This window comes from Hyperolius riggenbachi, chromosome 2, assembly GCF_040937935.1.
Source record: "Hyperolius riggenbachi isolate aHypRig1 chromosome 2, aHypRig1.pri, whole genome shotgun sequence".
NCBI lineage: Eukaryota > Metazoa > Chordata > Amphibia > Anura > Hyperoliidae > Hyperolius > Hyperolius riggenbachi.
In genome coordinates this window covers 102,774,367-102,786,777 of record NC_090647.1, presented here as the reverse complement: position 1 = coordinate 102,786,777, position 12,411 = coordinate 102,774,367, and the positions used below count along the sequence as shown (strand labels likewise).

Here is a 12,411-nt window from a genome sequence, read left to right as displayed (position 1 = left end):
GATGTTCTGCCATGGCAATGATTTAATGTGCCCTTTATCACCAAAGCACTCGGAGATTATTTTTTTTTTTTTTGCGATCAGCACACGGGAGAGAATAAAAACATACCTTTCCAGCAGTAAATGTGCTAGCTGCTTTAATACAAGTAAATCAGGGTTGGGGTAGAGGACCATCAATGGCAAACAATGAATAATTTTGAAAACTAATATTGCACAAAACAAAAAAACAGCCATTTATACAGAAAAGTGTTCCCTTTTTAAAGTAAATTTCCAAACCTTATCAGTATTAGACACACAGCATAGTTTAAATGCCAGCCAGTTGTACCTTTCATATGATCTCAATAATCACTGAAAATGAGGAAGTTGGGTAAAAAGTAGTTTTCCCCTATATAGCAGTCAGGAATAGCCCAATGTAAATTAAAATGAAACTACATTGTTTCAACCTATTCCATAAAAACAGATCATATGTCACATAGGACTGAAGTATTTATACTGTAAAAAAATAAATAAAAATGTTAGAAGCACTTTAATTGTATTAAAGGAAATTAAAAAAAAAAAAAAAAAAAACACACACACGGGCACACAGACACCATGGACAATAGCCTGCAATTCTTTTTACTGGTCCTTAATGTTTTTTACTACAAAGGAAAGAAGCTCATTGCATATAAAAATGTAACAAATAGTAACGAAGTGTAACAAATAGTAACGAAGTGTAACAAATAGTAACGAAGTGTAACAAATAGACTTGCAACAACCTACATTACTAGGAGCACAAATATTTCTGCTTTCACTGCACACATACTTTTTTCTTTTAACGCAATTTAGTCTAAAAGTGACGTCTATATTTATTAGTGTCTGTCAAATAAGTTTTAGCTTACTTCAATCTTTTCTCTTTCCTATGAAATGGTTAAAATTTAACATTTTGTTCCTTGCCATAAAAGATACTATTAGTAATGTTTTTTCACTTTTTATAACATACACTTCAAATTGTCATGGTTACTAGTCAAAAACTAAAGTCTCAAAAAAATGCATGCATATTTAAAAAATGTTTTGGTAGCTCAATATTTTTTGCAAGGGTGTGCAGCTAACCAGGTAAGATTTTACCAAACAAATTCTTATTCGTTGGAATGTGAACAAAAAAGGGACGCATACTAAATGTCAACATGTGACTGCTGAGGGGATAGTAAAAGCTTCACTCTTCAGAAATGACTAACGTTCAATGATCTCAGAAGAATGGATACAACGTGAAATCTATTTCAGCAATACAGCTCAAGCCATTGTATGAAAGTGAGAGATATACATACAGTATCACTTCCTAATGAGCATCATTGCCTCTTACATAAAGCAAACACAAACATGTCCAGCATAGGGGGAGATTAGTATAGATTACATAAAACCAAACAGTGAAAAAGAACTAAGTACAGGGTACAATTTTGTTTGAGGTAATATTGAGCTGTGTGCAGTGCACTCACCAGGTTTGTTTTTTTTTTTGTATCAAAGGACATCAAGGTTTTGTTTTCCTGAAACACCATCTACAAAAGAAAATAAGAGCCATCAATGCCAGGCCATTATATCAATATTTACCTGTACTGATGATCTAAGATGTGCAAAAGAAGCTGTATAAGTATTTTGATCATCTTTTTCCCCTTCTCTCTGGTAAAGCCCTGTAACCACAGCAGTAAGCTCGCCCCCACCTTAAACCTGCTTTATAGGCTGAAAGGTCAGAACCTGCAATAAAAGTGCCATGTAACAAAGCATGATGACACTCAACAGATTTCCGTGATTGGGATGTAAGGATTCATCCTCATGCAGGCTCAGGGGTCATCAGACCGGCCCTGTGTTTTCCTATTTGGGCCACTGGATGTTGCAGCTATGTGCCCCCTCTAGCAATGATTGAAAACACCTGTAGTGTAATGGGCACAATAACAGCTCCTTGCCAGGAAGTCTGATTACCATTTAGAAAAGTGTTTCCCATAGCAACCATTAAGAGTCAAGCCTTCTCTCCAAGTTTTTCTTCATTTTAGTTAGAAAATAAAAATATAAAAAAATGTGGGCGACATCTCAACTCTCCCCCCCCCCCCCCTAATTTTTTGTCCCCAGTTTACTTTTTTTTAAGCAAACAAATATTAAGCTATACTTTTCTGCTTACAAAACAGTTACACAAAATCTACTCAAAGTTTTTTTTTTTTGTTTTTTTTTTACAGAACAAATGGTGTGAAGCAAAAAATAAAAATTAAATAACAGTCCAAATAAAGTTTTAAAGGTCATGTTAAAAAAAAAAAAGTTTGTGGTTGTCTCGTAGGGTTATATAACTGGCGGCTGCCGAGTTGGGGGCGGGCTGAAAAGATGGGGATTTCCAAACATTACAAACACGGACAGCTGTGCACTCAGAACGCAAAGCATACGAACGCACGCCATCTGCGTCCGCCGTGCGTTTCTGTAAAAATGCATGCAGCATGCATTCCCGGACCGCATGCAGTGTGAACATCAGACAGTGCACTCTATGCACTGTCTGATGTCGTGTGTGTCGGCTTCCTGCACGCTTTCCCAAAAGGCAGCTGGAAACGCGTGCAGTGTGAACAGGGCCTAAAGAGGTTGTGGAGTGTCACCTGTGTCCCATGTACGTCGGATCAGCCAAGTATTTAAAAGAAAGACCCTCCTTCCCCAATCATCCACCATTAAGACAGAGCCTATCCTGACAGGCTCTTTTTTTTTTCTTTTTATAGGAGGTACTCTAAGCATATTCTGCATGGAACACTACAACAATTATATCAGTACTGATCTCACTATGAAGAGAATCCCTAGGCAAAGCTTTAAATGCCACCCTGTAGTAATGTTAAACAACTAAATATGAAACGTTTATCGAAATTACAATTATCTGAAATCTCTTTATATTACCTTTTCAGACCCCTATCAGTCGTTTACAGATGTTAGAAAGTTGGATTTGCACGATATGAACTCCTTGAGCACTGCAAGAAACATTTCCCTAATTTTTCATACCATGGTGCCCACACACAATAAAAATGTTTGATTTTCCCCGTTTATTCGACCAAAATGATCAAATGAAAGTCAAAGAGAATCTTTTTTTCCAGATCAAGAAATGATCGGACATGTTGGAAAAAGCTTTATATTCAATAGAACGGAATACTCTAACAAAATTACCTAATTAAAAAAAAAAAAAAAACATTTGTACCATGTATGGGCACTATACGAGATTACAGGAAAATGATATTCTTTTTCATGGTCCTTATGGGATCATGGGGAACACAGAATTGCATAGTACGCACAGAGTAGCGCTACCCCCAAATGAAGTATACTAGCTAATACATGTATTTTAATTATTCACAGGATAATTCAGGCTCACTGCAAAGTGTACCTAAGCACTTGCCCAGAATGTTTTTTCTCCTTTTCTGTAGATTTCAATACAATAGAAATATCTAACCTGTGGGCTGTCAGGATAGAGCACCTGCCTTCATGCAAGTTTCTCTGCGCAAGCTAGAAGCCTGTTCAAAGCACTTTTCCCCTTTGCATAGTTTAGTAGCAATAGTTGTAAAATTACAGAAAATACAGAGGTAGTGTGAATAGCCCACACAGAGGGCGTGGTCAAAAAACCTAGAAAGCTAATGTCTAGTACTGTTAGGCCACTTTTACACTTCAGTTGGTCTCAGTTATAACTGAAAGCAAACGGATTTTCAAAGTAATGCTCATGTTTTCCTATAGCACTGTTCACACAACGCGTTTTAACTTAAAGAGGAACTCCAGTGAAAATAATGTAGTAAAAAAAGTGCTTCCTTTTTTACCATAATTATGTATAAATGATTTAGTCAGTGTTTGCTCATTGTAAAATCTTTCCTCTCCCCGATTTACATTCTGACATTTATTACATGGTGACATTTTTACTGTGGGCAGGTTATGTAGCTGCTCCTAGCTGTTTTGGCTGTTAGAGACAGCTGTAAACAGCTAATTCCTGTCTGTGAACCTTGTTACATTGTAACAAACTGCCAAAAGTACCGCGGTACTCAGAGCTTCTTGTGGGAGGGGTTTCAGCACAATATCAGTTATACAGCGCCCCCTGATTGTCTGTTTGTGAAAATCATATTTCTCATGTAAAAGGGGGTATCAGCTATTGATTGGGATAAAGTTCAATTCTAGGTTGGAGTTGCTCTTTAAATCTTCTTCCCAATGCACCGCTATGGAAAAAACGTGTACCAACGCGCACTAACGCATACCAACTGATTACGTGTAAACAGGGCCTTATTTTTCAGTTAGATTTACTGTTTTATGCCTAGTACACACCATACAATTTTCTGTTGGATTTTTCTGCAATTAGATTATTTTCTATAAAGTACTGGCAGAGACTGGTCATTATCTCTAGTGCATTGTCTTCTGGTTATCTCCTGCTGAGTAGAACAATGCCGAATCGCTACGCAGATAGATGGTTCACCCTACCTCTCAAGCCCGCTGTCTGGGTGTCACCCTGGACTCCGCACTCTCCTTCACTCCCCACATCCAAAACCTCACAAAGTCCTGCAACTTCCACCTTCGTAACATCTGTAAGATTTGCCCTTTCCTGACCCCTGCCACCACCAAACTCCTCATCCATGCCCTCATAATTTCCCGCCTCGACTACTGCAATGCCTTTCTGTCTGGACTCCCTAAGACCCGAATAGCCCCACTGCAGTCCATCATGAATGCGGCTGCCAGAATTATCCACCCCTCCCATCGCTCCACCAGGGCGGCTCCCCTCCGTGAATCCCTCCACTGGCTTCCTATCCAGTCCAGAATCAGATTCAAGAAATTGTGTCTGACCTACAAATCCATCCACAAAACCTGTCCAACCTACATTTCTGATCTTACTCAGAGATACACACCAAGCCGCTCACTCCGCTCCTCCAATGAACTTCGCCTGACCGTCCCCCGCATCACCCAGTCCCATGCACGCCTCCAAGACTTCTCAAGAGCCGCTCCGACACTATGGAACTCCCTACCTCCACCCATTAGGGCAGCCCCCTCCTTCAACACCTTCAAGAAGGCCCTCAAAACTCACCTTTTCACTCTTGCCTACCACCCCTCACAATTGCTCTAAACCCACAGCTGAACTCTGGTCCCCTACCTCTTCCTCTAGATTGTAAGCCTTTGGGCAGGGTCCTCACTCCTTTTGTGTCCTACCTGATCATGCACCTCTATTACTGTGCACCCATGCTATGCATTTGAGTGAACCTAACTTGCCTAATCTCCATGCTCCCATCCAGTGACTAAGCATTACCTTGTACTCATACTGTGCTGTGTGATCTGGTTTTCTTGTATTCCTGTATTGTCATATTGCTGTTTGTCACCCCTAAATATTGTCTGTAACCTAAATTAATGTCCAGCGCTGCGTAATATGTTGGCGCTTTATAAATACAACAAATAAATAATAAATGGTTAGATAGATAATTTCCAACATGTTGGAAGCTATCTGGCAGGTAAACCTAATGCTGGTAATACACGGTTAGATAGTTGTGCCGCGCATCCCCGCTGGCGCCGGGATTGATCCCCGCTCGTCCCTCATCTTCTGCTCGTTTTATTCCCATTGTCCGCCGCGGGTATCGAGCACCTCGCTGATCGGACCTGTCGGAAATCATCAATCGAGCCATCAGTGGCTCGATTGATAAGAAACTATCTAACCGTATATTCCCAGCATAAATGCTGGGAATACAAGATACTTTTTTGCGTTCGATTTGGCGTGCAACTAGCCATTCGATTTCTTGCTCAATTCTCTTATCTTCCACTCGTTTTTCTTATCTTTTTTCCATTGACTTCTATAAGAAACAAAACAAACTAATCGAGCGGAACATCGGACATGTCGGAATTTTATTGAAGGCATCTATCGGAACAATTCTTACAAAAAAAGCTAACATGTAATCCCAGCATAACTAAATCTAACAGAAAATTGTATGGTGTGTACTAGGCATAATACTGTATAGTTGAAATTTTGGTGGTGGTCTGCTGAGGAAGCCCGGGAGAATAAAAATCTGAGCCGCGATTATGGATTATTAACTGGAAAAAGAGCAACAAAACATTTTTATTGTCATTAAAAAATATATGTCTTTTTCGAGCACATAAGTCACTTTGCAATGAGTAATCAATGTTACCGTATGTACAAACTGTATTCAATACAATTCACATCCAGATGTTAAAGGTGGGTACACACGTCAGATAGAAGTCTTTGGAAAAAGAAAGATCACAGACCAATTTTACCCCTTCATGTAGTATGAGAGCCATACTCTACACAGTCTATTCTATGGAGCTTAACTCCCCCGTCAGATAAAAATCTTTGCAAGATGCTGCACACATGCAACAGATCAGTATCTGCAAAAGATCTGTTCCTGCAAAACGCATTCATAGTCTGATATCTGCAGATCTCATACACACCTTGTTTAACGGACAATTATCTGTAGATCAGATCCACCAGGTTGGATCTTCAGATCGGCAGATAATTGATCTGCAGATGAATGTCCATTAAACAAGGTTTGTATGGGATCTGCAGATGTCAGACTATGAATGCGTTTTGCAGGAACAGATCTTTTGCAGATACTGATCTGTTGCATGTGTACAGCATCTTTGTGTGCAGCATCTTGCAAAGATTGGGCGGATCGCTCAGAAACAGCCGTATCAGTATGACGACAGAGCGTACACACGCCGGACTGTCGCTGGCACGCCCACCCAGCGGGAGGCAACGACGGACCCGTCGTTGCCTAAAGTCCGGCGTGTGTACGGACCTTATGAATGCATTTTGCAGGAATGGATCTTTTGCAGGGATTGATCTTTTCAGATACTGATCTGTTGCATGTGTACAACATCTTTGTGTGCAGCATCTTGCAAAGATTTTTATCTTATGGGGGAGTTCAGCTACATACAATAGATTGTATAGAGCATGGCTCTCATACTACATGAAAGGGGGTAAAATTGGTCTGTGATCTTTTTTTCCAAAGACTTATCTGACGTGTGTACCACCTTCAGCAGTTTTGACTGTTTAGCTATGTCCTCATTTAATCAGCAATAACTATCACCACTTAGGACACCATGCTATAGCCCTTTTCCCCACGACAAACTAGACTTTCATTGGGCGTTATTTTGTTCCCCAAGAGCAATTTTGTTTTCTATGCATTTTAACCACTTCTGTACCACAGGGTTTTTTGCTGATCAATGCTGCGTGGGCTCTCCAGCCCGCAGCACCGATCAGCTGGCAGCCAGGGCGATCAGACTGCCACCCTTTTTCCCCCACTAGGGGGATGTCCTGCTGGGGGGGGGGGGTCTGATCGCCACCGGCTGCTTGCACTTGTGGGGGGGGGCCTCTTCAAAGCCCCCCTCCGCAGCGCTTTCTAGCCTCCTTCCCCTTCCCTCACTCTCCCTTCCTCTGTGAGCGGCGCAGGACGGATTTCCGTCCTGCGCCTGATGGGATAGGCTTTAGCCTATCAGATGCCGGCGATCCCCGGCCAATCAGAAGCCGGGGATCGCCGATCTCCTCTACGCCGCTGCTGCGCAGTATACATGCAAGTACCAGGGAAGATCTTCCCCGTGTGTTTACATTTACCCTGCGAGCCGCCGATCGTGAGCTGACATGGAACAGCCGCTCATACGAGCGGCCGTTTCCATGGAATCCACTTCAGGATTCAGGGGCATACTTAAGCGTACGCAGAATCCTGAAGTGGTTAATTTGGAAAAAATGCTTCTCAGTTTTCACCAATTCTAGTTTAAAAATAAAAAAGTGCTACTGTAGATAAAAAGCACAAATTTTATTTGGCTATTCTGTTTCACAAAACTCATGATCCTGCCACAATGTATGGTGAAGATATTTGGTTCTGAAATAAACGAGGATTTTGCTACAGTATGTACCTTGAACTAAGCAGGGCTGTGGAGGCGGATCAATTTGGGTACTTTGAGTCGATGAATTTTGAACCAAATCCATAGCCTTTGTAAAAATTAGACTAAAGGTGTGTACACACGCACTACTAAAGGACGGGTCCGTCAGACCCTCCTGCTGGGCGGTCGTTCTCCAGACAGTAGTGTGTGTACAGTCTGTCTGCAGACTGATAAGGCTGTTTCTGAACGATTCGCTCAGCGTTCAGCGCTCAGGGAGTTTGAGTCAAAGCAATTTTGGGTACCTGGAGTCGGAGGTTTCATAAACTGAGGAGTCAGAAGATTTTTGTACCGACTCCACAGCCCTGGAACGAAGAAAAATTTTTTAATGGTAAAAATTAGGGAGAAAAAGAATAAAGAGGCAAGGGCAAATATTTTGTAGCGAGTATGGTCTTCAAAGTGGGTATGGTTAAATAGTATATAATTGTTTACACTGCATCCCCATTATATCGTTTCAGGGCTGGAACCCACCGATTTTTTGAGCGTTTGAGGTGTTCAAAACTCTAGCGATTTCCCTAAACGTTCAGCTAATGGATGGGCCAAATTCCACTGGAGCGATCACAAAAATAAAAAATACAGGACACGCAGCATTTTTGAGTGTTAGCATTTCTGCAAAGTATATAAACTGTGGCATAATCGCTCATCAAAAACCTACGCAGAGCGATTTGCTTGCGTTAAATTACTGCACACTAAGAAAATGAAAATTGAAAAGGACCAATTAATTAAGATCGCTACACAATCGATGGCAAAAAGCTTACTTTAAAATCGATACCAAAATCGTCAGAAAACGCTCATGAAATTGCTTACAAAATGCTCGTTAAAACCGCTAGTGATTGCGATAGCAATTTGTAGTGGGTTGCAGGCCTCACCTTGTTACATTTCCCAATTTGATCTGTGGTCCTCCCCTCCGGGATACAGAATTCCCTGGTAGTATAGAGGTATCCCGTATGCTCCCTTGGCAGGGCCGGCCAAGAGTCCCCAGAACTAGAAATTTCAATGTTCCCTTCCCTGTCACTTACAGGGAACCAGAGAGGAAGGAAAACTAAAAATGGGAAAAGCTTTTATACATGCCTGAGGCGTCCTCCAGCCCCATAAGCCTGGATCGCTCCCACGCCGCCATCCTCCGCTTCCTCTATCGCGGATACCAGGTCCCGTCACACGCGACCAATTTTCCGCATGCACAGGGGCTCCCTCCATACCCTTACGCATGCGCAGTATGGAGCCGCACGCATAAGGATATGGAGGGAGTCCCTGTGATGTGGAAAATTAGCCGCGTGCTTACTCCGACTGGCCGAAAGTACAGGGCCCAGTACCAGCGGATACAGGCAGCGGAGGACGGCAGCGTGGGAGCGATCCAGGCTTATGGGGCTAGAGGAAGCTCCAGGTATGTATAAAAGCTCCCCCTCCCCCCCAACATCTCTGGTTCTCTTTAAGAAAAAAAAAAACTGCTTTACTCACCGGGGCTTTCTCCAGCCCCTTGCATGCAGACTGTTCGACGTCGACTGCTCCTCAGTCCCCGCGCACGGTGCAGAGGCTGACCCTGTGGTCGCCCTACCTGCACGAACCACCGCAGTCACTCAAGCCCATGTTGTACGCGGCTTACCGCAAAGGCGCAGAACTACTGCGTCTGCGCAGTAAGCAGTGTACGTGGGCTTGATTGACAGCGGCGGTTCACGCAGGCGCAGTAAGGACAACCTCGGGGTTCGGCCTCTGCACCGTGCACGGAGACCAGGACGGCAGAGAGCGGAGCGGTTGGCATGAGACAGTCAGCTGCAAGGGGCTGAAGAAAGCCCTAGATGAGTAAAGTTTTTTTCGGACGGAGAAAAATGCATCGTGTGTACCCAGCATTACAATACATTCCCTATCTTAATGCATATGTGACCATGTATTAAAGGGAACCTTAACTGAACGGGGGGTATAGAGTTTTACTTACCTGGGGTTATTACCAGCCCCCTGCAGCAGTCCTGTGCCCTCGGCGCCGCTCTGGAATTCTCTGGTCCCCCGCTGTCACTTAGTTTCGTTTTTGACGACTCACCAGTCGTCGGCCACCATGCGTATTATTGGACACATTCACCAATGCAATTAGCGCTATTGCGGACCGCAACGCGTACAAAAATACGCGTTGCCGCATATCTACGTGTGCGGAATGCGGCAACGCGTATTTTTGTACGCGTTGCGGTCCGCAATAGCGCTAATTGCATTGGTGAATGCGTCCAATAATACGCATGGCGGCCGGCGACTGGTGAGTCGTCAAAAACGAAACTAAGTGACAGCGGGGGACCAGAGGATTCCAGAGCGGCGCCGAGGGCACAGGACTGCTGCAGGGGGCTGGTAATAGCCCCAAGTAAAACTCTATACCCCCCGTTCAGTTAAGGTTCCCTTTAAGTAAAAAACAAAACAAGAACCGCACACACCATAAGCCTTAAAGCCAGTCTGGGTTTCCAATAGAATATATGCACCACATTTTTAAAAACGTGCACAAAAGCAGTGTGAAGCAGGTTTTATTGTATTACATAAGTTTTAAAATACTATTGCCTTACTGGCATTAAAGGACTTACGAGGCCAAGAATTTAGGGAAAAAAAAAAGCTAGCTACCTGTGTCAGCTTGTCAGGCACGGAGGACGCCGTCCGCGCCGTTCCGCCGGGTCCCCGCCGCTCAACAGCCCCCCGAACGGTCCCCGACCGCGCGGCCCGGGTCGGGCTCTCCAGCCTGTACAAAGATGGCGGCCGGAGCTGGCCGCGGCTGTGCAGTACGCATAGCCGCGGCCAGCTCCGGCCGCCATCTTTGTACAGGCTGGAGAGCCCGAACCGGGTCGGGGACCGTTCGGGGGGCTATTGAGCGGCGGGGACCCGGCGGAACGGCACGGACGGCGTCCTCCGTGCCTGACAAGCTGACGCAGGTAGCTAACTATTTTTTTCTAAATTCTTGGCCTCGTAAGTCCTTTAAAGAGACTGAAGTCTCAAAATGCCACTTTTTATTTAACAGTTACTTTCAGCAGAATTGCCCTAACTAAAACGCTGCATCCGCGCAGCAGATCGCTGGTTTTAAACCCCCTAAATACCGGGACAAAGATACGACTTTGAAAGTCTTTTTGCTGCTTGGTGAGGCAGAGCTTTGAGCTGCAGCTCTGCCTCCATTCATGTCAATCTCCGCCTCTCCCCTGCCCCTCAGTGACAGAAGAGACTGCGATCAGCGGGGATTGACACGCATGGAGGCAGAACAGCCCAAAGCTATGCCTCTATGCGGAAGCACTCACCGCATTTTCCAACGGTGATTGGGGGGTTTAAAACCAGCGATCTGCTGCAGGGATGCAGCATTTTAGCAAGAGCGATACTGCTGAAGGTAACGGTTACATAAAAAGTGGCATTTTATGAGACTTCAGAGTCTCTATAAGATAAAGTGTGATGACCTATGCTATAGGATAATTCAAGAATAGGTTCACACTTATTTTAAAAACCTCTGTGGCTCAGTTTTTTTAACCTGGATCAAAAACGGATCCACGGATACTGTTAAAAATAGCAGCAGTCAGTTGCAAAAACGGGTCCATGTGCGTTCCGGGGGATTAAAAACTGAACTGACGGTACAGACTTGTCGGGACTTCACGGACCGCACATGGAGCTGGATACAGAGGAGTAGTGGCAGGAAATGCAAAAACTGATCTCCTACACAGACACGGAGGGAGATCTGGATTGCCTACTGCCTGCTCCTCCCCTCAGCATAGGTTAGGTGTCCTCAGGTATAGGCTAGAGGGGGAAGCAGCAAGGATGAGGGTGGCAGCATGCGCCCCCCCACCCTATTTGCGCAAAAAGTTGTTAAAGTGTAATGTGGGCAGCGAGTAGGGAAGAGTACCCTTCTCTCCTTACTTCCTCCGCTTGCCATGTAACTTCCTGCAATGCTGCCCTCCGAACTATAGAGGGCAGCATTGCAGGAAGTCAAGCAGTGGAACGCAAGAGAGGAAGGAAAGCATCCCTGCTCGCTGCCTACATTACATTTTAACAACTTTTTCCACAAATAGCTGGAGGGGAGAAGGGACGGGGGACAAGTGTGGACCTAGCCTAACTAAAAATGTAAAAGGCAGGTGGTGCGCCTATGGCCAAGCTGTATTTAAAAACAGAGACGGAAGTTAAAAGTAAAGATCGGAGGCTTAAAGAGACTCCGTAACAAAAATTGCATCCTGTTTTTTATCATCCTACAAGTTCCAAAAGCTATTCTAATGTGTTCTGGCTTACTGCAGCACGTTCTACTATCACCATCTCTGTAATAAATCAACTTATCTCTCTTGTCAGACTTGTCAGCCTGTGTCTGGAAGGCTGCCAAGTTCTTCAGTGTTGTGGTTCTGTGATGCATCTCCCCCCTCCAGGCCCCTCTCTGCCCACTGCCTGTGTATTATTTAGATTAGGGCAGCTTCTCTCTTCTCTTACAAGCTGGATACATCCTCCTCTGAGCTGGCTGGGCTTTCACATACTGAGGAATTACATACAGGCAGAGCTGTCTGCACTCTGCAGGAAGAA

At 44.1% G+C, this 12,411-nt stretch overlaps 1 long non-coding RNA gene across 1 annotated transcript in view; it reads right to left on the bottom strand.

Annotated features, from left to right (window-relative positions):
- LOC137545665 (uncharacterized) overlaps window positions 1-12,411 on the bottom strand; it is a 47,284-nt gene that overhangs the window by 9,472 nt on the left and 25,401 nt on the right. The window contains exon 2 of the long non-coding RNA XR_011026073.1: window positions 1,470-1,529. This is a non-coding gene — a long non-coding RNA (uncharacterized lncRNA). The remainder of the gene's footprint in view (window positions 1-1,469; window positions 1,530-12,411) is intronic.